We start from the raw sequence: 26,326 nt of genomic DNA on the forward strand, positions 1-26,326 counted from the left end.
GAGGAGGAGAAAGAATTTGAGAGGGCGGAGATGCCAGTAGCTGTGGAGGACACCGAAGATAGGGAGTCTCGCACTGGGTCCAGTCCCGGGGGCACTGCCCCATCCCTTTCCCTGTCCCCAGAAGAGTGGGTAGATAGGAGAGAAGAGAGGGAGTATCAGCTGGCGCTGGCAAAGCTCAGGCATGCCGAGGGCTTAGCGCAGCTGAGGGTAGAAGAGCAGCGACTAGAGACTGAAAAAGTCCTAGCGCTGGAGAGGATGGCGGAGGCGGAGAGGGCCTTCGCCAGGGAGAGATCAGCTCAGGTGGGTAGTTTGTCCCCTGAGAGTGGTTTTAGGAGTCTGGATTCACCGAGGTGGGTGGGATCCAGTGGTGGCAGCGAGTGTAGGTCCAGTGCAAGAAGTCCGACTCGCGAAGCCCAGGAGACTGTGCCTGATTCCCCGGAAGAGGAGGACGGGTTAGTGTTCAGGGGTAGGGGAAAGCTGTCCCATCAGTCCTGGGGAGAGTTTGAGGAGGAGTGTTGGACTGTACTGGAGGATTGGGTGGTGAGGAGAGCAGTGGAGGATTGGGAAGGGCTGTGCCATGCCGTTATCCGGAAGCACATGCTGAGGAGTTGTTTCCCAAGACTGCGTCACCATCTGTTGCAGTGCGGGTTCTCAGACCCCAGGGAACTTGCACGGGAGGCAGACCTCTGGGTAAGTGCCAGAGCGTCTGGGAAGGCTGAGGGGAGGGATCCTGAAGGGAGTGAGACGGGGAGGTTTCCCAAGGTGCCCCAGCTGCGGCCACCGGTCCTGGAGTGTTCTTTAAGAGAACCCCAGCTTGGGAGGCTAGGCTGCCCTGATGTGTCATCCAGAGGGAGGGATCCCCTTATGTCAGGAGAACCCGGAGCATCAATAATCAGAGCTCCAGTGGTTCGGGGGTCTGACCAGTCACAGGGTCTAGATCCTGGACTGGGGTTCCAGGTTCAGGGGTTGCCTGACCTGGAAGGTGGGGTTCCTGTAATGCAGGTCCCTACCAAATTGACTCCCAGGGGTACTACTCCAGTCAGGAGGGTGCGGAACTCTGGGAGGGGGTGCAGAGGGAGGAAGGTCTCTTCTCAGTCACCGGCTCAGCCACAGGGCACAGATTCCGGGTTGGGTGGCCAGGGACAGGAGTTGCCTGCCCTGGTGGGAGGGACATCTGAAACCAGAGTCCCCCCGGAAGTGACTCCCAGGGGTACTTCTCCGGGTAGGAGGGTGCGGAACTCTGGGAGGGGGTGCAGGGAGAGGGAGAACTCGCCCCTGTCACCGGTTCAGCCTGTGGGTTTCGACTCCAGGTTGGGGAGAGAGTGGTTGTGTGAGGGTGTCCCCAGGGGTAGGAGATGGAGGAACCCTAGGAGGAGAAGTAGGGGGAGGAGAGCCTCGCCTCTAAGGGCTGGTCAGTCTGAGGGTGTAGACCCCAGATGGGTGGACCAGTTGCAATTTGGAGAGAGGAGAGTGGTTCAAGAGAATTCCAAGCCTGAGGCTAGAGCCTCCCACTCTAGGAAGGAGAAACATCCCACTAGGGAACACCAGTGGGGTGGTTCTGTTGGTGAAGGGAGGGTTGCGAAAGAGAACCATTGGGTTCCAGAGTGGAGGAGAGACTGCAGGTGCTCCTGTAGTTGCAGGCCTGCGTCCACCTTTTTCCGCCCCAAGCAGGGAAGCCCATCAAGGCATTGATCGGACTACCCTGGCTTTTGGCTGGGGGGGAGTCGTGTTGGACTTGGCCTTTTTTCCCCAAAATTTTTCGCTTTTGACCCCCTTACCTAGGATGTCTCCCCCATGGGATTAAATCTGTATAGGCCATGAGTGGTGTGAGACACCTTGTTGAAAATGTAAAATTACATGATGTTAAATGGTGTACAGAAAATATCCCCCATTTTAAAACTGCACCTGACTGAAATGTGCTGAGACTTAAAATGGATGCCATGGCCCTGGGTAGTGCCACCTGACTGCGTTAGGTTGGCGGTCTAGTTAATATTACCCAGCTACCCCTAGCTTTTGGAGGGAAAGCCTGGCACCCAGGGTGCTCACCCCCTCCCCTAGAACCAGTTTAGGCCAGATTTGCCAACATTCTAGAAGGTCCTGGCACTGCCTGGGAGGAGGGTATAAGTAAGGGGGAAGTGTCACCAGAGAGTCAGTCAGCGCTGGGACAAGGAAGGGAGGGGGACCTGCTGTGAGGTGCTACCGCCACATGGGCCTGTGAGCTGGGCCCTGTACCCCTAAACTCCCCCCCTCTGCTGTCCCCTGGGCCCCTGACAAGGGAGGGCCCCAACCCAGGTCACTGACGCTGTTTGGACCGGGTACCACGCCAGCACTGCGTGAGGAAGCGCCCAGGAGGTGAGGAGTGTGCCCCTGAGGCGGACTGCGGGACTGTTTACCCCCCTGTGAGGTGTGCTGCCAAGTGCTGTAAACTGCAGTATCGCCCCCTAAGCGCTGGGTGTCCAAAGACTGTTGCTGCCTGTGGAGCTGCCCGGGGAGGATTGTGCCCCCAAGGGACTGTGCCCTGTGATTGGTGTGGCCCCCGAAGTGCTGTCGGCCCTGAGGACTGTGTGGGCTGAGGGAGGAGCTGTCCTTTGAGAAAAGCGCCCCTTTTTCTGTGAAGAGCGACATATAAATAATTAAATAGAAGGGAGCCTACCCCTTATCGCAGCCCGGGCGCTGAGGAAGCTGTGAGGAGAATCGCGCTGTGTGGCCTGAGGGCACTGTGAGGGGACTTGAGCTGGAGGAGCCTACCCTCGTTTTGGCGCGCTGTCCGCCATTTAATTAATTAATTAAAAAAGGGAGCCTACCCCTTGTGCCGCCGATTTCACCGCCGCAGCCCGGCGCTGCGAGGAGGCCTTTCCCCGCGGTGTGGCGCATCGTTGCAGTGACCCCCGGTGTCAGGAGGGGGCCGCCGAAGTGGAGAGAGGTCCGCGCTAGGCCCGGAGGCCGCTGACTCCTGCCTCACGTGACGGGGGCCTGACCGCGTCATCGGCCCGCCCCCGCCGCGCACTGATTGGCCTGCGCGACCGTGAGCCAAAAAAGGCCGCGCAGGGATTGGCCGCCGACCGGGCAGCCAGAGAAGAGAAGCCGAGTCTAAGCCCCGGGTCCCCGTGAGGTAGGAGGGGGACCCGGGTGAAGTGCAGTGCGGAACCCCCGTGGATGTAAGGGGGGCCCCGTGGGAGCGACCGGAGCGGGAGCTCACCCCGCCGGTCTGTGCCTGTGAACTGGGGCCGGTGCCAGGAAGACGTGCTCCGTGAGGGAGGCGGGGCCGGGGCACGCTGTCGGTGCCTGCCCCGCCACCGGACCCGAGGAGAATGGAGACGGCTGCCTGAAGCCGCCGGTGAAGGCGGAGACAGCGTCCCTGCGAGCTGCTAGTTGGGCAGCCAGGAAAAGCGGTCTGGCAGCGTTGTGAGGCTCCCGGGAGGTCGAGGGAGCCCGTGTGAGGTGGAAAGAGCGTCCCACGAAGCCAGTCCTGTGCGGCAGAGGCCTCGAGGCACATTGCCGGTGCCTGCCTCCACCGCCAAGGAGACCCCAGAGGAGCCGGAGCCCCTCCCTCCATCGCAGGTCTACCGGTGAGTGGGGATTCAGCCGCATCGTGGGTTAGGGGTGTGTCGGGGCATATGATCGGTGCCCGCCCCAAGGACCAGACTAACTTCCCAGGTGCCTCGTCTGGCAGCGGGCACCTGCAACGTTGGGCCCCAGCGGATTCAGTGGCCCCATTAGACTGTGCCAGTTGTGGGGGGGCCCCATAATTAAGCCATAGGGTCCCCCTAGGAATGATCGTGGCCCGCCTGAGTCACAGCCACAACTTACATTAATGCTGGGTGCTTAAGTTACTGCGCCCCTGCCCAGGTTTGGAGCTACTGTTATATACTGCCTAATGCCCGTGTGAGGTGCGCAATGTGATGTTGCCGGAGCTATAGGGATATGTGCATTCTGGATTGAGGGGTTGCCTGTCCCTTGATTTAGGCCTACTCCGCCTGATGTTGGTACCCCTAGGTTTATGATAGAGGAAACCTTGCTGTATTAAGGTGCTGTAGTAACCTGCCCTGCAGATCTTGCGAAGGCGGCCTGAGGGACCTATGGTTATACCTGCATGCTAGTAGATGTTGGGATGCTATGAGGGCTTCCCTTACAGGGGTTATGAAGGATGCTGTCTGCTGTAATTACAGCCGCTACCAAGGATGAAGGCCTGAGTTGGCCCTGCCTGACGCCTAGTTCCCTAGGTGGAGGGGGGAAGAAACCTGATGTTTTATTACAGGTGTTCCTGCCTAATGTTAATGCCAGGTGATTCCTATTCTTTTTGCAGGAGTCGCCAATGCCAGCTATTTTGGGTTCTTATCCCTAATGTTTGATTGCATGTTTAATGGGCGAATACGCCAAGTGCATTTTTCCCTTATATAGGTGTCACTGATGTTACGTGCCAAATGCTAACCTTTTTATATTTCAGCTAGACACTATGGACTATGGACTAAACCCTTTTTGTCCCATGTAAATAATCCCCCACTGAAATACTTGGCTTGGGTGCCAGTGGGCGCCATGTTATGATTACCAGTGTATTTTTCCTTTTTACCTTACAGGTTGGAGATATCACTAAACATCTTCTTTTCCAACCAAAGGTGGAGTTGCGTCTCTTTTGTAGTGTGCCTGGTGTGTTGTCTGTGGATACTGCGTGAATGCTTCACATGTCCTCGAAGTTTGGCCTGCCCGCTTGATGCCATGCTACCCCCTTGGAGATTTGGGTAACCCCCATTTCTTACACACGGTATACAAAATATGTACATGACAAGATAGAATGAAACTTTCTCTCAATTAGATAAATGATACTAACTGTATATATTCGTTTTTTTAGCAGGAAGAAACACTGTTTTTAAGTAAATCTCTGTCCTGAAGAAGGTGTTATAAAGATTTAGAACAAAGCACCGAAACGCGTCGACATCTGACTTTTTTTGCTGGTTTTGATATTGTTTATTAGGATGTTATTTATTAAATTGTGATTTATGTTTAAATTCATCTACACTGTATGAACTATTTACTCTGAGTTTGGAATTGTAAACGGAATTGTCACAGGAAGTGTGGAACTTGTACCAGAGTATACAATTGTAAAAATGTTATATAAAATATGGATTAAAAAATGGTTTTAACATAATCTTTTATAAAGAATAAAATTTGGGAGACACAAGAAATTTCAGTGTCATGCAAAAATAATTACCCGTGTCACTATACAGCACAAAAAGTTGATAGTAGTGTGTAGGCCCATAGGTCACTTAAAAAGTTAATAACACAGAAAGGAATTCTCTTTTTGATACTGTTGATACCCAGTCCTTTCTGGTTTTCTGGGAAACTCTCTTTTTTGAAAGGACCAACAAATTGTAACCTGACATTGACCTCTTTTTGTGAGCTTCGGAGTGCTCAGTGTCAGAAGGCTGTGGTAGTATAGTTTGTTAAAAGTATAAGGGATAAACAAGTTTAACCTTGGTATTGTCACCAGGTCTGGATAAGTCCAGTTGTACCTAGACCACCAAGAGTCCATGAAGATAAGAGTGTGGAAGGAAGTGGAAGGAAGAGCGTGGTTTACAGAAGTGAATTGGGTTTATATATGGAGGTATACCATAACTAGGAATGATAGGGGATGTTAAGTGGGGTGGGTGGTGTTAGCCCTTAGCATGTGATTTCCCTGTAGGTAAATTGGTGTTCCCAACTGAAAACAGGCACTAGCAAAGAAAATATTTCGTGACTTTAATTGTGAGTGGCGTGCAAATGCATGCATCTGCACCCAAATGGCCAACTATGTTAGAATGAGTTTAAATAAAAAATCAAAATAAATAAAACACTGAACTTGGCTAGAGAAATGGGGAGCAGGTTTGGGAGTGGGCCTCGGAGCTTCAGAAGAGGGGGTTAAAGAGACTCCGCACAGTCAGGTGGGGGAATAAAGAGGGAGAGCAAGAAAATATATGCACTTCAATGTAATGCTTAACAGCAAACAATGAGAGTCCCTTCAATTATGCTGTGGAAGGATACTATTCATCCAATTAGAACACTCTGAAACCATAGTGCTCCTGGATGGAACGAACACATTAACAGAGAATTCATTGAATTAGGAGACGGCATATCTTACGGCACCCATAATTCTTATCTACACTTTGACCCAGATTTACAAAGGTTTTGCGTCAGGGTTGCTTTACTTTTTAATGCAGATCCGATGCAAAAATGTTTTTGAGGATTTGCAATCCAAAGCAAATTGGTGTTTGAATTTGTTTGTAAGGAAAAATAATGCAAACCAGAGCAAAGCACAATTTTGACTCTGTGTCATGGGGCCTTCCATGAGTGGTACATGGACGTTCCCATGCAAACACCCATGGGTTTTTATGTAAAATCCTATCTACTAACAATAGTGTACAGGGTAGACAAGGGTTTGCACCAAATAATAATGCCACTTGAAAGTAGGTGTTCAAAAAAGGAGAAATGCTAGGATGTGGTTTGGAGCGTGAGGAAGATGGCAGCGTAAGCTCACAGCTCCGCAACGGAGGAATAGACAGCTCCGATTATCTTGACACAAAGCTATAATTCAGTGATATAAAAAACAGATCTGTTCCCTGAATGCGGTGAGCTTCAGATTGATACCACGTCCGACCAACCTACATGACTACGGCTCTAGAAGGAACCTGGCTGAGCGCTTGGCCGAACCACATGGCTGTGTAATCACGGTACAAGGCGCAAAACACAAGTCCCTGGACCAATAATGTACAAACATCTACATCTCCGGATGTCTGCTGCCCAATCTGCAAATGACACATATTTAAACCAACAAAGTCAGCCTGTGCTGCACCAAACCACCTCCATCTTCCTTCACCCCGCGCCTAAGACCTGACCCGTAATGGCGACCACTCACTTTAACAACCAGTGATCCCTGGGGATTAGTTGAGTCATACTGACTTCCATACAAACCACTCCGGAGGGCAGCTCACCGAGGAGAGAGTGGCACAACCAGTGCTAATATCGTAGCAGAAGGAACAACCCGAGCAACATTTCTGTGAAACCTTTGTGAAGTTGCGGTGTGAGCTGTACATGCCAACATGCGCCAACAGGCTACACAAAGATCGAATGACTGGACAATCAGTTCTTCAGAACCCTGACCTCCGATGGCAAATGTTAAGTAAGCATTTTCTTTTTGTAATAAGCATAGCTGGGCCCACAATTCACCGGATCTAACTCCACTTAATTGGCACGTTTTGCCTGTTTGCCTAGCTTCAAAATAGCGACTACCTCTGTTGTGTCGGGTGATCTACACTCAAGGGGCATCTAACCCTGACTAGGCCTAACACGTGGCCCTAGAATAAACTCAGCCAGACACTGGGAATAAAGTTGCTTGGTCGGTCGGCGCGTATCTCTGAACGCCCTCGCACGTGCTCGACCTCTTTTTATTATAGGGCGGTCACATGACCAACTTGTCCGTCCCTCCGGACATCGGGGGCGGACCCTCGGGAACACAACATTCCTCCTAAAACAAGGAGACAAAAAAAACCAAGAACATACTGCAAAACCGCAAACAGGGTCTGATCAAACCCATTGTCTTAATAGCATCAGGACCGATACCTTCAGCGTCTTTCAAAATGCCAGCGCATTCAGTTCAAACATTACGTGCACATATGTAAATGAGAACAGTCTTACGTAAAGTAGTCTCTCAGCCAGCCGGAGGGGGTGGGGTTGGCACGTAACTGGCGTTGGGACCCCCGCTGAGTCATCAGCTCTGATCCAGCCTCCACCTCGTGTCTTGGCGCCTCGTTGTCGGCCCCCTCCGGATCTGGGGCCTCATCCAGGGCCTCCGTGTCTCCGCCCACATCCTCACTGGAAACCTGCTGCTCGTCACGTGGCCTGACCTCGGGCTGAGATGTTGATTCACCAGACGGCAACGTAGTTGCAGTTTCGGTTTCTCTGTCGCCTTGCTGGCGCCTTGGCTCGCTGCTCGACGGGTGATAGAGCTTGAAGTGAGACACGTTGCGAGTCACCTTGTCTCGTCCTCGAGTGGCTGTGATGCGGGTGCCCTTCACACCACTGACTCGCCATGGTCGTTTTTCATAACTGAGTTTGAATTTGCCACCAGTGGCCCGATTCTTGATGAGCACTAGGTCACCTCTTTTGAAGTGGGGGGCCACAGCCCTACTTTTCTTACTGATCTGGTCATAGGCAGAACGTCTCCTCATTTCTACTGTATGTTCATCTATCAGTTCAGGTGCCCACTGGGGGTGATGGGGAATGGAGTCCGTTATTACCCGCCCTAGGAGAAGGTGTGCAGGAGCTACCCCCGTTGTGGAGTGCGGGGTCTGGCGGTAGCTACGGAGGAAAGTGAAAATGGCCATTTCCACTGACTGTCCTTTATCATGCGCAATGCGGATTACCTTGTTTAAAGTTCTCATGAACCGCTCGGCCTCCCCATTGGCTTGAGGCCACCTTGGGGTGATGCGCCTGTGACGGGTTCCTAGGGACGAGAGATATTCCGCAAAGTCTTGGCCCTGGAAGGGCGGTCCATTGTCCGTTCTGAGTTCTCTCATGGCTCCATGGGTGGCAATGATCTTCTCTATTTTGGGAATCACACAGTCTGCACTGGTGCCGGTGATGATTTCGACCTCAGGGTATTTGGAGTGGTCGTCGATCATCACTAGCGTGTGCCGTCCATCCGGAAGGCTGCCAAAGTCCATGCTGACCCTTTCCCAGGGGCCTCGGGGCCTGGGTTCCACAATGATGGGGGCTTCGCGGGGGCTGTCGCCCGTAGTTTGGCAGGCCGTGCATGTGCGCACAACAGTTTCCACCATATCGTCCATGAGCGGGAACCACACCTTGGTCCGCAGCCGGGCCTTTGTCTTAACCATTCCCTGGTGCCCTACGTGCGCCAGCTGAACTACTCGGCTTGTCAAAGCCGTCGGGATCACCAGGCGATGCCCTCGCAGGAGGCACCCCGCCGCGTCCTCGTTCAGTTCAGCCCTCACGTGGTACAGACCGTCCATGATTTTCTGGGCCTCGGGTGTGAGTACCTTCCAGCTCTCCTTGGCTTTCTGCCAGTTAGCCGTCCGGAGCAGATCCTTGGCCCGCTGTATGCAGGCATCCTGAGCCGTGGCGCTCACAACCTCTTCCAGGGATATGGGGCGCGGGCATGATCTGGCCACGACCCATCGCACATAGGCCTCCGTCTCTTCAGCTTCCTCCATCTCCTCTGGGGTGGCTGCCCGGGGGTGTCGTGACAGATAATCCGCCGGATTCTTTGCCCCTGGCTGGTACTCAATGGCACAGTTGTACTCCTGTAATTGCAAAATCCACTTTTCAATTCTAGGGGGTGGCTTGGATGAGGTACCTGAGAACAGCGACAGCAGCGGCTTGTGGTCCGTTACTACTGTGAAGGGCTTGCCATATACGTATAAGTGGAAGTGCCGGCATCCCCAATGAATCGCGATGGCCTCTTTTTCAATTTGGGAATACCTTTGTTCTGTGTCCGTGAGGGACCGGCTAGCAAAAGCGACGGGGGCCCAGTCTATCTCGTCTCGGGCTCTCTGCATCAGAACAGCCCCCAATCCCGCCGGTCCGGCATCTACTGCAATGAGAGTGGAATGTCTTGGGTCAAAAAACGCCAGCGTGGTGTTGCTGGACAGCGCACTCTTGATATTTTGGAATGCCCTTTCCTGCTCCGGTCCCCAGTTCCATGGCGTGGAGTCTTTGGTGAGATCACGTAGAGGGAGGGTCAGGTTGGCTAGGTCTCTTATGAAGCGACCACAGTAATTCACCATCCCGAGAAAGCTTCGGACTTCCGTGACAGTCGTGGGCGGAGGTGCATCCTTGATGTCCTTGACCTTGTCAGGATCAGGATTGACGCCATCGGCCGAGAACACGTAGCCGAAGAACCCTAGTTTGGTCTGAAGAAACTCGCATTTGTCTCGGTGCAGAGTGAGTCCAGCGCTGCGGAGCCTACGGAACACCTGTGCCAAGCGTTGGTTGTGCTCGGGAATTGTCCTTGCGTGCACCATGATGTCGTCACTGACATTGATCACCCCCGGTATGCCAGTAATGAGCTCTTGGATGACATTCTGGAACACCTCGGCGGCACTGGATATCCCGAAGCTCAGCCTGGTGTACCTGCGCAGTCCGATGTGGGTTGAGAACGTCGTAATGTTCCGGGATTCTTTATCCAGCACGAGCTGATGGTACCCCGCCCTGAGGTCCAACTTGGAAAACCACCGGGCCCCGGCCATCTCTCCGATCAGGTCATCGATCGTGGGGGTGATATGTCGTTCCCTTTTGATGGCCGCATTGGGGAGGCGCATGTCCACACATATCCGGACCGCTCCCGGCTGCTTTGGTTTCCTGGTGACCATGATGGGCGATACCCAGGGGGTGGGTCCGGACACCTTTTCAATGATGCCCGCGGCTTCCAGCTTCTGTAGTTCTTCCTCAACTAGTGGCCTTAAATGAAACGCAACCCGCCGGTGTCGCAGGGCCACCGGTTGGACAGTGGGGTCCACATGCAGGAGTATTTCCCGACCCTTGAAGCGGCCAATCCCTTCGAACAGGTCCGAAAAGTCTGCAATCAGTTGCTGCACTGATTCCTCGTGCACCCCAAGCGCAAAAGAGACCACTCCCAAGTCTTCTGCCGTCCGACAACTCAGGAGCATGCCTTGGCCTTCCTCCGACACGAAGATGTTGGCACGCGTGATCTTGTCTCCGTGCCGGACTGCTGCTTTAAACTTTCCTCGAATGCGGAGGGGCACGTCCTGGCCGTAGGCAAAAACGGTGATCGGAGTGGAGCGGAGGCTGGGTGGAGTAGCCATGCCTCCGTAGAGGGACGCACTCATAAGATTTATTGAGGCGCCCGTGTCCACCGTTGCCATGATGTCCTGATCAGCTACTTGTATTGCACACTGTGGTAGTGTCCTTGTGCGTCGGGTGGCCGTGCCGATCATGTGCACCTTGTGTACAGACCGCTCCTCCTCGTCGTCGTCCATATCACTGTTGCTGGGTCCTCCTTCCGCGCCTTCAGGCTCCGCCACCGCGTGTACTGTCTGGCGGGGCTTGCTGAACTTTTTGGACCGGCACACCTTTTCAAAATGGTTCATTTTTTCCGCACCCGGAGCATATCTTGCCCCGTGCTGGACATTCTGGCGCCGGGTGTCTCGGGCCTCCACAGTAACCACATGATTGCACCGAAGCTCCGCCCTGCGGAGTTGTTGTTCGCTTCACCCATTTGGGCTGTGGGCGGACTTGCAGTTTGTTCACCGGTTCCACTTTCATGTTGGCCTGTAGAGCTGCTTCCATGTGGGCTGCCCTGGCCTTGGACAGCTCCTTCGTGCGGCCCAGCATGAGAATGTCTGGGAGGGGTTTCCCCGACTCCTCCAGAATTCTCTCGCGTAGTTTAGCAGAAGCGCAACCCTGAATGATCTGGCCTCTGATTTCCTCCGTGACATCCTGAAATCCACACGTTAGTGCCAGTTTCTTCAACCGAGAGTGATAGGCGTCCAGCGATTCCTCTGGCAGTTGCCGCGCTTGTCTGAAAATAAACCGTTCATAGTCTTGGTTGGCCATGGGTTCAAAGTGCGCATTGAGCGCGTTTATGAGCGTGTGGTGGGTTTTGGGAGTTGCTTCCGTAAGGGTGCGGGCGATGGAATGAATGTCCTTGCCACCAAGATGGAGGATCATGGCACGCTTCTGCTCCTTATGGACCTTGGTGGCCTCGAAGAATATGAAGAGCCTGTCCACCCATTCTTTCCACTTCGGCGCGAGAGTGGATGGCGCACCCTCCACCACAAACGGCTCAATGGGCGGAATGTTAGCCATCGCTTTGGACGCCCGGGAGGATGTCCGTGGGCAGCCGGGATATGATCCAGCGGCAGCCGGAGCGCCCGGCCAGTTGTATCTCGGTGCGGATTACACCCGTGCAGCCCAGTGCGGCGTGGCACCGAGGCGTAGAGGGTCCACGGGGGAAGCACCTCGTGCGACCAATCAGACTCCTGTGCGCCGCAGAAAGATGCAGGCCAGCGCCGCTCACCTGATGAGAGCCAGGGATCAGAGTCTTTCCACCAGGCAGGCAGAGCGGGGGGTGTGTGGTGGCAAGGCACGAGCACCGCGGACACGTGGTAGTGCCCGCAGCCGCCTCACCCCAAGAGGGACACACACACGCACCCCAAGCGGGGGATCGATCACCACCCTCGTCGCCAATTGTTGTGTCGGGTGATCTACACTCAAGGGGCATCTAACCCTGACTAGGCCTAACACGTGGCCCTAGAATAAACTCAGCCAGACACTGGGAATAAAGTTGCTTGGTCGGTCGGCGCGTATCTCTGAACGCCCTCGCACGTGCTCGACCTCTTTTTATTATAGGGCGGTCACATGACCAACTTGTCCGTCCCTCCGGACATCGGGGGCGGACCCTCGGGAACACAACATACCTCCTACACGATCTAGCACACGTTGGCACTCACCAGACACAATACTTGTGACAGAACAATTCTTATTCAACTCAACATAGGCGAAGAGTTGCTGTTTGTATGCTCAGATCTCTTTTCATGAAAATCCAGTCTCACCCTTCCCAAGCCCCATGTAAAAAGTTACAGAGCATGCTTACAGAGCAATTCCAAAATAGCGGCCAATAAGGTTTTATAGGTCGGTGTTACTACACCAATGTAGGAACCTACAGATGTACCTACAGCACTATAAAAGTGCTCATATAAGGAGGAATTTTGCACTTCTGGCCTGGGAGTAACTGTGATTTTTTCTGACTCAAGCTGAGTTGCTTCAGTGAGTTTTGGTGTAATTAACTCTCTCCCAGCAGTGGTCACTGGTCACAACAATGCTCTGACCAGTCAAATAATTGTATATAACAAAAACAGTGTCTCAACAGGCGATATTAAATAGGCTGTTAAATAAACATGCACATATAGTTGCAAAAAGAAAAATGCAGGGGATCTCCAAGGGTTAAAGATGTGTCAGGGGCAGTATATATTTAGAACAAGTATTAGAAAACAATACTATTGGCACTGTTAACACTGAATGTGGGTGTAACCTGAAAAAACGTTGTGGACATAAGCGCTTGTGACACACAAGGTAGACGGCACAAGTGACAAGTGACACACCGATGAGCGGTGCAGGATGAGCAATATTGATACTATTTACAAAGTACTTTAGGTTCACAAGTAATTATTTACAAGAGTTACAGAGGATTCAACATTTTGTGAAACAGAGCATAGCACCAAAAGTTGCGCTGGGAAGACAACTGCATTTTGACCCGTAACAAGTTAGGGTCATCTTCAGGACCAGGTTACCATTTTGTTTGTGCTGATGTAGGAGAAGAATAGGATAATAGAATCACACAATGTGGGTGGGAGGTCCAGGGGTAAAGATGTATTGTCAGCCAGACAGCATCAATGGTTTGTGCAAGTAACGGACAGGGTATGCTAACTTAATGACAGTTCGCCGTCCATGAAAGTGTTGAAGGATGGGTGTGCCTGTGTGTGAAAAGTAGATAGACAGCCACTGGTGGCAAATTTAGGCATCCGGGGGCTAAAAGTGGGCCGGTGTTGAAGCATGGACAGCCGGGTCAGGGCGATATTGCAGCCAAATGCCGACATCAAAGGAAAGCATCTGGGCCTGGGGGATAGGTCGGGAAAGCAATAACTTGCATCCGAGGTCCAGAGAGGATCCTCTGGGGTCTGGCTACCGGGCTCGGCTTGAGTCCAAGCTTTTTTGGATCAGTCAAATATGGCACACAACTGGAAATACAAATTGGACCCCCATTCCAGGCCCTTGAGCGTCACATGCAGATACCACACTCTTCTTAGCAAAGCGCTGTGACTTCCAAGCCTAAGACAGGTCTGACGGTTTACATAAGTGTCGCTATTCTACACACTCTCACATGTCTACTCTCACTTCGTAACCTGGAACCAACTGAATCATCAAGATAACGGAGTTTCAGGGAAATATATATTATTACAGTCTTCACTGTACACAATATTGCAGAAAAAGAATCCAAACAAAACCTGAAAGAGGTTAAGGCAGACCTTCCTAAGCCTGACTTGCCAATTAAGAATAAGCAAGTCTTCGATGCAAAAATGGAGATGATTCTAAAAAAACCTCATAGAGGTGCATGAGTTAGCTAAATCCACCAAAACAAACAAAGTTGTTATGCAAAACTAAATATCTGCAATACGCCAGGACATCAGGAAAACTAATTGTAGAATCGCAGAAGCAGACAGTAGCATAAGCAATTTAGGGGATAATGACTCCATAACCAAGAAATCTATCCAAGCACTCAACACTGCTACCCGATCAATGTCTAGAGACCTCTCTGAATTGGAAGACAGAAATAGACATGGCAATCTATGATTCTCCAGGATGCCCGAAGCAGAAGAGGATAAGGTTGGCTCCTGCATTCTTTTCTTAGAAAAATTGTTCACCCAGGCAATGACTATAACATTTGACAAAAGCCTCACATTCGACAGGGCACACAGGGTTCCAACAAGGAAAGTTCAGAATCAAAAATCCCCTCTGCCTATCATATGTAAACCTCTACAAAATCAACACGTTAAGCTCATACTGTCCTTTATGAGAAAGCACAATCACATCTTATGGAAAAATAATAAAATCTTTATCTCGCAGGATTACTCGAAGGCCACAGTGGAGACATGGAAAGGCATCCAAGCTCTACATCCCAAACTGGAAGCCCTGAACAACCATGGATCATTCACGGGTCCTGCTAAATATTGGGTCACAGATCAGGGGATCTCACACATGTTCACTGACCACGTGGCTCTCAAGCAATTTCTTGACGACAGGGAAGAGGCTATGATGGACACTTCAAACTTTAGAAAGCCTGGTGCTGGAGTAACATCACGATTCCTAAGACAATGCTATCTCTCAAAGATATAATTGTCATTAACAAGTGATCTATACACTTCTACAAATCTAAAGCATCCAACGTACACATTCAGACAATATTACTTTCGCAAGGATCAATATGTATCATAGGTGATCATTGAGAGTTGAAGATCCTGATGTGATATACAACAGGTAAGAAGTGCATGATGGTTAGGCAACAGATGACACACACCAGTGTACACGTCTAAGCTCAACGACTGATAATATGTAACACCCTATGTATGTACCACACTTACCTTATACTTACTGTACATCAGAAGTGCGATCTTCATGTATTACAGTTTTCTTATCTTTTACCACAGTTATCTTAACACAGTTACTCATCACCTTCTGAATCCTTCTAGCATAACTTAGATTCATAACTTAGATGCAGGCACCACTGTCGTACCTCACGTAATGAGGTCTCAGCCTGTTAGGCTGCAGTTTGTAGGTACTCAGGTACATAAGACTGTTAACTTTACTGCACATCTAGAAAGGTTGGCTAACATTGCATGTCACTGCATTTAAAAGTCAATAAGCAAGCTCTCATGATAACAATAATTCTCTGTATTTGATGCTCCACTACACTTGAAGGGTTAAAGTTTGTTCCTCTGGAGGAGCAGTACTTCCTCTTGTCACCATTCCCACTGGCTACCCTAGACGGGAGGGTGTAGTGGGGGTGGCAACAGAGGGTGGGGTTTGTTATGTTCTCATTGTATTATTTTTTGTTCAACTACATTGTGAATTATTTATTTTAGGTATTATTTATAAGCAATCAGGGAAGTGAAGGGAGATACACTAAAGTACCTACTACACAATCCCACAGTGTCATATTCATGATGAACCGTCATATCTACAGACAGACGTGTATCCCAAATATGAGAAGTCAGGTATAAACCTATACTTTTTCTATACCGATGAATGGCCTACCCCAAACTATTAAAATAGTTTCCCTGAATGTGAAATGGATCAATCACCCCATTAAAAAGGCAAATCTTCGACTATATAATCAAAAAGGGAATATTATTCTTTTACAAGAAACCAACCTCGAAGCTGCACAATCTTCAAACATTAGGAATCCTCAGTTCTCAGATTCAGCTTTTTCAGCAGCTTTGGGTAAGAAGAGCGGGTTTCTAACCTTAATCTCTAAAAAGTCTAGGATGAACCTACAATCAAGTCTTTCTGATACACAAGGGAGGTGGATTATCACAAAACTATCCAGAAACAACAATGAGTTATTTGCAGCTACCGTATATGCCCCCACTAAGATGATCCCTGATTTTGGGATGATCTTTACATACACCTTGAAAAACTTACCAGACTCAGCCACAAGCATACTAGCCGGTAATCCTAACCTACCACTAGTTCCCCAATTAGACAGGAACTCTCAATTCCCATTTTACCCAAATAAGTCCCACAAGGCAGGCATGGGACTGTTCAAAATTTAATCTGATTGATGTGTGGAGAATCCAGAACCCTACGGAAAGGGACTACACGTTCTACTCTTTCCCACGCAACTCCTATGCATGTATTGACTACATCCTAATATCAGTACAAAAGGGGGTGGTGATGGATGAAGCATCTGAATCAATCAAACACTCACACCCAGTCAAAAGATCTGGGTTTAATCCATCACCGTTCTTTAGCCCACTCTGCCACCCCAGTTCAGACATGGCTATATGCAAATCAGTCTGACCCTGTGCCTCATGGGAACAGTCCAGCCTGAATTGCCAAGCCATGTCTTCCCTGGACCGGAAACAAGCTTCCGAGGACCGGTTTCTGGCATTGCAGCCGTCTTTAGCCCGGCTTGCTTGAATCCAGTGGCAAAGTGAGCAAGGGACTCACGTCTGAAAATACCCTGCCACACTTATGGCGGCCAAAAGCGGTACAAAAGGGGGTGGTGATGGACGGAGCATCTGAATCAATCAAACACTCACACCCAGTCAAAAGATCTGGGTTTAATCCATCACCGTTCTTTAGCCCACTCTGCCACCCCAGTTCAGACATGGCTCTATGCAAATCAGTCTGACCCTGTGCCTCATGGGAACAGTCCAGCCCGAATTGCCAAGCCATGTCTTCCCTGGACCGGAAACAAGCTTCCGAGGACCGGTTTCTGGCATTGCAGCCGTCTTCAGCCCGGCTTGCTTGAATCCAGTGGCAAAGTGAGCAAGGGACTCACGTCTGAGCATACCCTGCCACACTTATGGCGGCCAAAAGCGGTACAAAAGGGGGTGGTGATGGACGGAGCATCTGAATCAATCAAACACTCACACCCATTCAAAAGATCTGGGTTTAATCCATCACCGTTCTTTAGCCCACTCTGCCACCCCAGTTCAGACATGGCTCTATGCAAATCAGTCTGACCCTGTGGCACATGGGAACAGTCCAGCCCGAATTGCCAAGCCATGTCTTCCCTGGACCGGAAACAAGCTTCCGAAGACCGGTTTCTGGCATTGCAGCCATCTTCAGCCCGGCTTGCTTGAATCCAGTGGCAAAGTGAGCAAGGGACTCACTTCTGAGCATACCCTGCCACACTTATGGCGGCCAAAAGCGGTACAAAAGGGGGTTGTGATGGACGGAGCATCTGAATCAATCAAACCCTCACACCCAGTCAAAAGATCTGGGTTTAATCCATCACCGTTCTTTAGCTCACTCTGCCACCTCAGTTCAGACATGGCTCTATGCAAATCAGTCTGACCATGTGCCTCATGGGAACAGTCCAGCCCGAGTTGCCAAGCCATGTCTTCCCTGGACCGGAAACAAGCTTCGGAGGACCGGTTTCTGGCATTGCAGCCGTCTTCCGCCCGGCTTGCTTGAATCCAGTGGCAAAGTGAGCAAGGGACTCACATCTGAGCATACTCTGCCACACTTATGGCGGCCAAAAGTGGTACAAAAGGAGGGTGGTGATGGACAGAGCATCTGAATCAATCAAACACTCACAACCAGTCAAAAGATCTGGGTTTAATCCATCATCATTCTTTAGCCCACTCTGCCACCCCAGTTCAGACATGGCTCTATGCAAATCAGTCCGCCCCTGTGCCTCATGGGAACAGTCCAGCCCGAATTGCCAAGCCATGTCTTCCCTGGACCGGAAACAAGCTTCCGAGGACCGGTTTCTGGCATTGCAGCCGTCTTCAGCCCGGCTTGCTTGAATCCAGTGGCAAAGTGAGCAAGGGACTCACGTCTGAGCATACCCTGCCATACTTATGGCAGCCAAAAGCGGTACAAAAGAGGGTGGTGATGGATGGAGCATCTGAATCAATCAAACACTCAAACCCAGTCAAAAGATCTGGGTTTAATCCATCACCGTTCTTTAGCCCACTCTGCCACCCCAGTTCAGACATGGCTCTATACAAATCAGTCTGACCCTGTGGCACATGGGAACAGTCCAGCCCGAAATTGCCAAGCCATGTCTTCCCTGGACCGGAAACAAGCTTCCGAAGACCGGTTTCTGGCATTGCAGCCATCTTCAGCCCGGCTTGCTTGAATCCAGTGGCAAAGTGAGCAAGGGACTCACTTCTGAGCATACCCTGCCACACTTATGGCGGCCAAAAGCGGTACAAAAGGGGGTGGTGATGGACGGAGCATCTGAATCAATCAAACCCTCACACCCAGTCAAAAGATCTGGGTTTAATCCATCACCGTTCTTTAGCTCACTCTGCCACCCCAGTTCAGACATGGCTCTATGCAAATCAGTCCGCCCCTGTGCCTCATGGGAACAGTCCAGCCCGAATTGCCAAGCCATGTCTTCCCTGGACCGGAAACAAGCTTCTGAGGACCGGTTTCTGGCATTGCAGCCGTCTTCAGCCCGGCTTGCTTGAATCCAGTGGCAAAGTGAGCAATGGACTCACGTCTGAGCATACCCTGCCATACTTATGGCAGCCAAAAGCGGTACAAAAGGGGGTGGTGATGGATGGAGCATCTGAATCAATCAAACACTCAAACCCAGTCAAAAGACCTGGGTTTAATCCATCACCGTTCTTTAGCCCACTCTGCCACCCCAGTTCAGACATGGCTCTATGCAAATAAGTCTGACCCTGTGCCTCATGGGAACAGTCCAGCCCGAATTGCCAAGCCATGTCTTCCCTGGACCGGAAACAAGCTTCCGAGGACCGGTTTCTGGCATTGCAGCCGTCTTCAGCCCGGCTTGCTTGAATCCAGTGGCAAAGTGAGCAAGGGACTCACGTCTGAGCATACCCTGCTACACTTATGGCGGCCAAAAGCGGTACAGAAGGGGGTGGTGATGGACGGAGCATCTGAATCAATCAAACACTCACACCCAGTCAAAAGATCTGGGTTTAATCCATCATCGTTCTTTAGCCCACTCTGCCACCCCAGTTCAGACATGGCTCTATGCAAATCAGTCTGACCCTGTGCTTCATGGGAACAGTCCAGCCCGAATTGCCAAGCCATGTCTTCCCATGTCAAGCCAGGGCTTCTTCTACCCATACCTCGCGGAACCCGCTTCGCGGGTCCCGCAGCGCTATCTCGGACTGCTGGGAGCTACGGGCTGAGAGAGGATCATCACCGAGCAGGCAAGGCTGCGAGCGTCAGGGGCCGGACTTCGTGTCCCAGAAGTCTCGGCTAACCTCGCCTCCCGCCATCGGGCCGCTCTTCTTGCTTGCCACGCCCCCCTCCCATCGTAAAAAGGACGCTGCACCTGGACGCAGTGGGATACTCGTACAGAGATGAGCTGGACATTGCTGCAGAGGGCTTCTTCTACCCATACCTCGCGGAACCCGCTTCGCGGGTCCCGCAGCGCTATCTCGGACTGCTGGGAGCTACGGGCTGAGAGAGGATCATCACCGAGCAGGCAAGGCTGCGAGCGTCAGGGGCCGGACTTCGTGTCCCAGAAGTCTCGGCTACCCTCGCCTCCCGCCATCGGGCCGCTCTCCTTGCTTGCCACGCCCCCCTCCCATCGTAAAAAGGACGCTGCACCTGGACGCAGTGGGATACTCGTACAGAGACGAGCTGGACATTGCTGCAGAGGGCTTCTTCTACCCATACCTCGCGGAACCCGCTTTGCGGGTCCCGCAGCGCTATCTCGGACTGCTGGGAGCTACGGGCTGAGAGAGGATCATCACCGAGCAGGCAAGGCTGCGAGCGTCAGGGGCCGGACTTCGTGTCCCAGAAGTCTCGGCTACCCTCGCCTCCCGCCATCGGGCCGCTCTCCTTGCTTGCCACGCCCCCTCCCATCATAAAAAGGATGCTGCACCTGGACGCAGTGGGATACTCGTACAGAGATGAGCTGGACATTGCTGCAGAGGGCTTCTTCTACCCATACCTCGCGGAACCCGCTTCGCGGGTCCCGCAGCGCTATCTCGGACTGCTGGGAGCTACGGGCTGAGAGAGGATCATCACCGAGCAGGCAAGGCTGCGAGCGTCAGGGGCCGGACTTCGTGTCCCAGAAGTCTTGGCTACCCTCGCCTCCCGCCATCGGGCCGCTCTCCTTGCTTGCCACGCCCCCCTCCCATCGTAAAAAGGACGCTGCGCCTGGACGCAGTGGGATACTCGTACAGAGACGAGCTGGACATTGCTGCAGAGGGCTTCTTCTACCCATACCTCGCGGAACCCGCTTCGCGGGTCCCGCAGCGCTATCTCGGACTGCTGGGAGCTACGGGCTGAGAGAGGATCATCACCGAGCAGGCAAGGCTGCGAGCGTCTGGGGCCAGACTTTGTGTCCCAGAAGTCTCGGCTACCCTCGCCTCCCGCCATCGGGCCGCTCTCCTTGCTTGCCACGCCCCCCTCCCATCGTAAAAAGGACGCTGCACCTGGACGCAGTTGGATACTCATACAGAGACGAGCTGGACATTGCTGCAGAGGGCTTCTTCTACCCATACCTCGCGGAACCCGCTTCGCGGGTCCCGCAGCGCTATCTCGGACTGCTGGGAGCTACGGGCTGAGAGAGGATCATCACCGAGCAGGCAAGGCTGCGAGCGTCTGGGGCCAGACTTCGTGTCCCAGAAGTCTCGGCTACCCTCGCCTCCCGCCATCGGGCTGCTCTCCTTGCTTGCCATGCCCCCCTCTCTTCTCATTGACTCACATATTTAAGGAAAGACACTCTCCCGCGGCGCGGGAGCGTCCCGGGAGAAGCCCGGGACAAGGGCGGGACCGTCTGTGGCCGTCCGGGGCCGGTAGAGGCCGGGCCGGGCTACCCCCCTAATATTTTCTTCCCTTATTCATTGTAGTACTTGGTATCCACCAGCTGATGTTTTTTAATTGTATTACCAGGCCAATGTTACTATAGTGGCTATACTGTTGGTTGAACTTATTTGGATTGATTGAAGATTGTCGTTTGCACATTGTGCTTAGCGCCAGTTTTGTTTGTGTACGGTTAAAAAAGGACCTTGCGGTCAGGTAAAGAAAGGCAAGTCCAGGTTTCCACCTCCAATGGCACTTTTACAGGCACGATCGATCAATTTTTTAAACGCACCACCACTATATTGGAGAAGGAGATAGCTCTTGCCGAAAAACGCCTTTCGCTTGACCTAATCACAGGCAAGCGATCTTCACTCGGTAAAATTAATGAGGCTGTCTCTCCTGTCCCACTTTCCTTACTGAACAAAGATAGCTCTGATGTTAATGTAGACTCAGTGATAGTATCTGCTTCCGCGAGTCAAACATTGGATTTAGAGGGGGTTAGTAAAGAAAGTGTATATGACACGGCCCATGATAATATGGTGAATGGTGGGACTATTTACCACGACCTGTCTGGTGAGGAATCAGGTCTCTCAGACTCCCCAAATCTTACCTTAAGTACTAGAGAGCGAATTCATCTACCCATTCGCAACACCCACCCACTCACAATCCTGGGAAACGTAAAAGGGTAGACTCGCACGATTCAGGGGAACATACTGAGGGTTCTGGAACTACCTTTATATCCCCTACACAGATACCCAATTCTATGGCAGTGGTTCAACCTGAGGAACATAATACCACAGTCAACATTGTTGAAGGAATACTTTTGGCTAAAATAGAGTTATTAATTAAATCATTACTCTTACCGCTATTTGAAAGGACCAGATTATTAAACACAAAAATGGACTCTTTAGATACGCTGGTAAAAGACAATATAGCGACAACTAATAGAATTTATGCCACCTTAGCCTCTAAAGGTATAGCCCCAACAGCCCCGACCCTTCCGAAGACTGCCATTGTGAATAATAAAGTTGGGGGTAACAGTTTGAAAACGGCGCCATCTAGCACAAAAGTACCGCAGCAAAAACCCGTTCCTGTCATAAAGAAAAAACCTATTACTGAGAGTATACCCCAGCAAAAGGTCACAACGCATCCCCCGGCTAAGAAACACCCAATCCCTACCAGTTATCATGACCAAAGTACACGGCCCAGGATTAAATCTGTCCCAAGAAAACAATGTGTGAACCTCCCCCCTGAGTCACTGCCTTATACCATCATCTTAACTGGCGTGGCTCCCCTTGGAGATGGTAAGAGAGAAACACATAAGGATCTTTACAACAAGGTAACATTCTGGCTGAATAAAAATCGCCCACTCCCTCCAAACTCGAATATTGAAATTCTTAATGTTAGGAGGGTGGACTGGGTAGGTTACAACAAAAAAGATCTTGAGGGGGATTGTGTGGTAATCAGTTTTAGAGAGCCAAGGGTTGCTGAATACATCAGTAGGGAACCAAGATATGGTAGAGTTGGGGATGTACAGACTCTATCCCTGCATTATTTTTATCCCGCACTATATTCTAATAGAGCCCAAACACCGTTCCACCACTTTAGAAGGGAAAGACCCAGAGGAAGACTTCACTTTGAAACACCTATCTACCCACTGTTTCAGCCCCACCTTTCGAACCGGTTTGCCCCCTTATCTGGTCTGGAAGGTGTGGACTGACTTGATAATGAGCCTCTGGTATTTGGGTTGACTGGAGCCGCAGTGAATTGTTCCCCCAACAATCCTACATCTATTACGGAAGGGACTGTACCAGAGTATAGAGAAAGTACCCAGGGGGGGGATAGGAAGGGGTAAACCCTCAAATCACACTCCTAGACCCTTGATCTCTGGGGAGAATGTGGATCCAGTTGTTATTTCGCCAAAGAAACCAACACATACCCTCATGGTCTTATCATGGAACATTGCGGGGCTAAAGGGGAAAATGTCAGAGGCTGATTGGGGGTCTTTTGTGGATTTACATGATGTAATTATACTACAGGAAAGTTGGTCAACTGATGCCATTTACCGGGTCGGCTACCTTAATTATTACAAACCAGCCTGTAAAGGTTTAAAAGGTCGCCCCTCTAGAGGTCTTGTTATTTGGATTAGACAATCCTTAGGTTTTAAAATCATAGACCTTCCTACTCCAAGTAATGACATATTAGTCTTGAAATTAACCAGTAAAAATAACCAAGACATCATCCTGATTAATATTTACGCAAGAGGGCGACCTGGTGGGAAGTCAATGAGAGCGGTAGATGATTTAGATTCCCTACTGAATAACATTGACAGAGATAAATGTGTAAAGGTGGCAGGGGATTTTAATTGTTCATTTGAACCGATTCCCAATTTGGAAAATGGGGAATACGGAGAAGTTGATCAAATTTGGAACATTCCCCGTTTATCTATTCCACCTGTCAAAAAAGTAACAGAGGCTGCTATGCAGTGGTTAGGTCTTTGCCTCGAATGGGATCTACGAGCAGCGAATGGGAGGACTAAATCAGATCTGATGGGAAAAGCTACATTTGACAACTCCCTTTATTCTAGCCGTATTGATTATTTCTTAATTAGGATAGAGTTCTGGAACTTACTGGGGGATATGGAAATAGTCACAAGGCCAGAAAGTGATCATAATCCTCTAGTAATAAACCTATTAATAAATGGGGATTCACATATAGACACTGTAACCAATTTTGTTACTGCAGAGGCTGTTCTTACGAACGACTGTAGAAGGGTACGCTGGGCTAGGTTTCTGGATAATCCCACCATCACTGATGAGGTTACAGATGAGGTTTTAGCAGCTACAAATTTGATGGTGCCCATATTAAACGAAGGTACATCATTGGAACAAATTGGGATGATTCATGAGTCTCTTTTTAATAAAATGAATTTTTTTTATTGAACCAGTAAAAAGAAGGAAAAATGGCCCAGCTCAAACAGGAGCGAAATGGTATAATAAGACTTGCCGCCTTGCCCATAGCTCCTTGATAGCTGCTATCAAATCTAAGTCAGCTATTGATATAAAACTAGAAAGGGTTAATTACAAGAAGGTGCTTAAAGAGGCAAAAACAAACTGGGATGAACAACGTTGGTTAGATTTATATAACGCAAGTACTTCTACTAACCAACAAAAATTCTGGGAGGTTGTAAAATGGGGAGGGACGGGGGACCAGCAAGTTCCTGTCAATTATGTCCCTGCAGAGAAATGGGTCAAGCATTACTCGGCACAGTTTAGTAACACGGAACGGATCTCCCTTAATATTAGGGAAGATACCAGTGTACCGACTGTGGTGCCCTCACCTGATCAGATTGTTTTTACAGAAATGGAAGCTATTAAAGCTTTAAAACAAGTGCAGAATGGAAAAACTCCTGGAATGGACTGTGTCCCTGCGGACCTTTTTAAGTTTGCCCAAGCACACTGGGTCCCTTACATAACCACCTTAGCGAACGCCATAGCTAGAGGGGTTAGGATACCAGATTCGTGGAAAGGGGCGGAGATATTACCCGTGTATAAAAAAGGGGATAGAACTGATGCGGGAAACTATCGACCCATCAGCCTCATCGACGCCCTACAAAAGGTAATCGCCAGAATGCTGCTAGGAAAAATCCAGCTTTGGATGACAGAAGTTGACATCCTGTCTCCTTTGCAGGCTTTTTTCAGGGCTAATATTAGCACAGTTGACCAAATATTTAGATTTGTTATGATCTACTGGAAAACTGTGTTCTTGAGAGGAGGCACTATATTCGCAGCATTTGTGGATCTCAAATCTGCGTTTGATTTGGTCCCCAGAGGAAAGATGTGGGCAGCTCTAAGGAGGATGGGTGTTCCTACTGCCCTCCTAGAACTTACAATTAGGATGCATGAGGAAAATTTCGCCAGAGTTAGATGAGGTCGCCAGGGTCAGGTAACAGACTCCTTCCCCGTGACCCGTGGAGTGAGACAGGGCTGTGTCCTGGCCCCTACCCTATTCATACTTTTTATCAACCAGGTGGTTAAGTTCCTCTCAGCTACCCCGACAGATGCACCAACACTGGGTGGGACCAAATTTCCCCTTTTAATCTTCGCTGATGACACCCTAATTCTGGCTAAAACTCAGATGGGTCTTCAGGTGGCTATTAACAAATTTGTGGACTTTTGTAAAGAAAATGACCTCGAAATTAATATTTCTAAAACCAAGTTCATGGTCCTGACAAAAAATAAACCACTGAGGGGTCATGTAACGATGAATGGGTCTAGCCTAGAACAGGTTGAGGTCATGACATACCTAGGTGTTACAATGGACTATAGGTTACGCTGGAAAGAACAAATAGCGGCGCTTAGTTTGAAATTTGCTCGTTTATCTGGCTGCTTAGTGAAGGAGCAACGGTGTTCTTTGACCAAAAGAGTTTTACCTGCGCTTAAAATTTATAGCGCCAAAATTAGCTCAGCCATACTATACGGGGCTGACATATGGGGGAGTGTGGATTTGGCTGTCCTTGATAGGATTCAGAACAAATTCTTCCGCAATTTAGTCAGTCTCCCTCCTTCAACGCCAGCACTACCACTCATGTTGGATATGGGCTTTTATTCTATTAAACATCAAGCCCAATATAGGATGGTGGCGTTATGGAGACGCATATGGTCTACCCCGGAACTTGCCATGTTTGCCCAGGAGATACAGGATGTAAGAGCGCAACAGGGGGCAGGGGAAATACCCTGGTTTAAGTCTATTAAGAATACTCTTACTAGAATGGGCCTTCCTTTGCTTTGGTCCGAGCTGGGCTCTCACACCTTTCCATCAAAGAAAGATTTTAAACTTCTCTTCTGGTCCATGGTTAAAGAAGAACACGTTGTGCTTTCGGAGAAACCTAACCTGACAGGCTTGTTTTTGATTCATAAAGTAGTTCCACATACAGAGACCTATTGGGATATTATCCTAAAAAGTTTAGACAGGAAACTTTACCATCAGTTTCGTATAGGTACTTTGCCATTAAGGGATTTTACTAGTGGTTGGCAGAAGTCGGAGTCCACATCTTGTCCCTGTTGTTCTGAAAGCAAAGAATCAATAGGTCATTTTCTATTTGTATGTACTGCTTACCACGAACCACGCCATAAGTGGCTGAAGCCAATATGTTATAGATTAAACACCCGGGTGAGCAGAGAAGCACTGATCATCCTGAGATTTAACACAGCCGAATGGTTATCCATAGGGCTGGCAAAATTCCTTGGGTGGGCCTGGTTAATTAGAACTAGGTATGTTCGTAGCACTTCAA

Source organism: Lissotriton vulgaris, chromosome 2_1 (genome assembly GCF_964263255.1).
Source record: "Lissotriton vulgaris chromosome 2_1, aLisVul1.2, whole genome shotgun sequence".
NCBI classification, from domain to species: Eukaryota; Metazoa; Chordata; class Amphibia; order Caudata; family Salamandridae; genus Lissotriton; species Lissotriton vulgaris.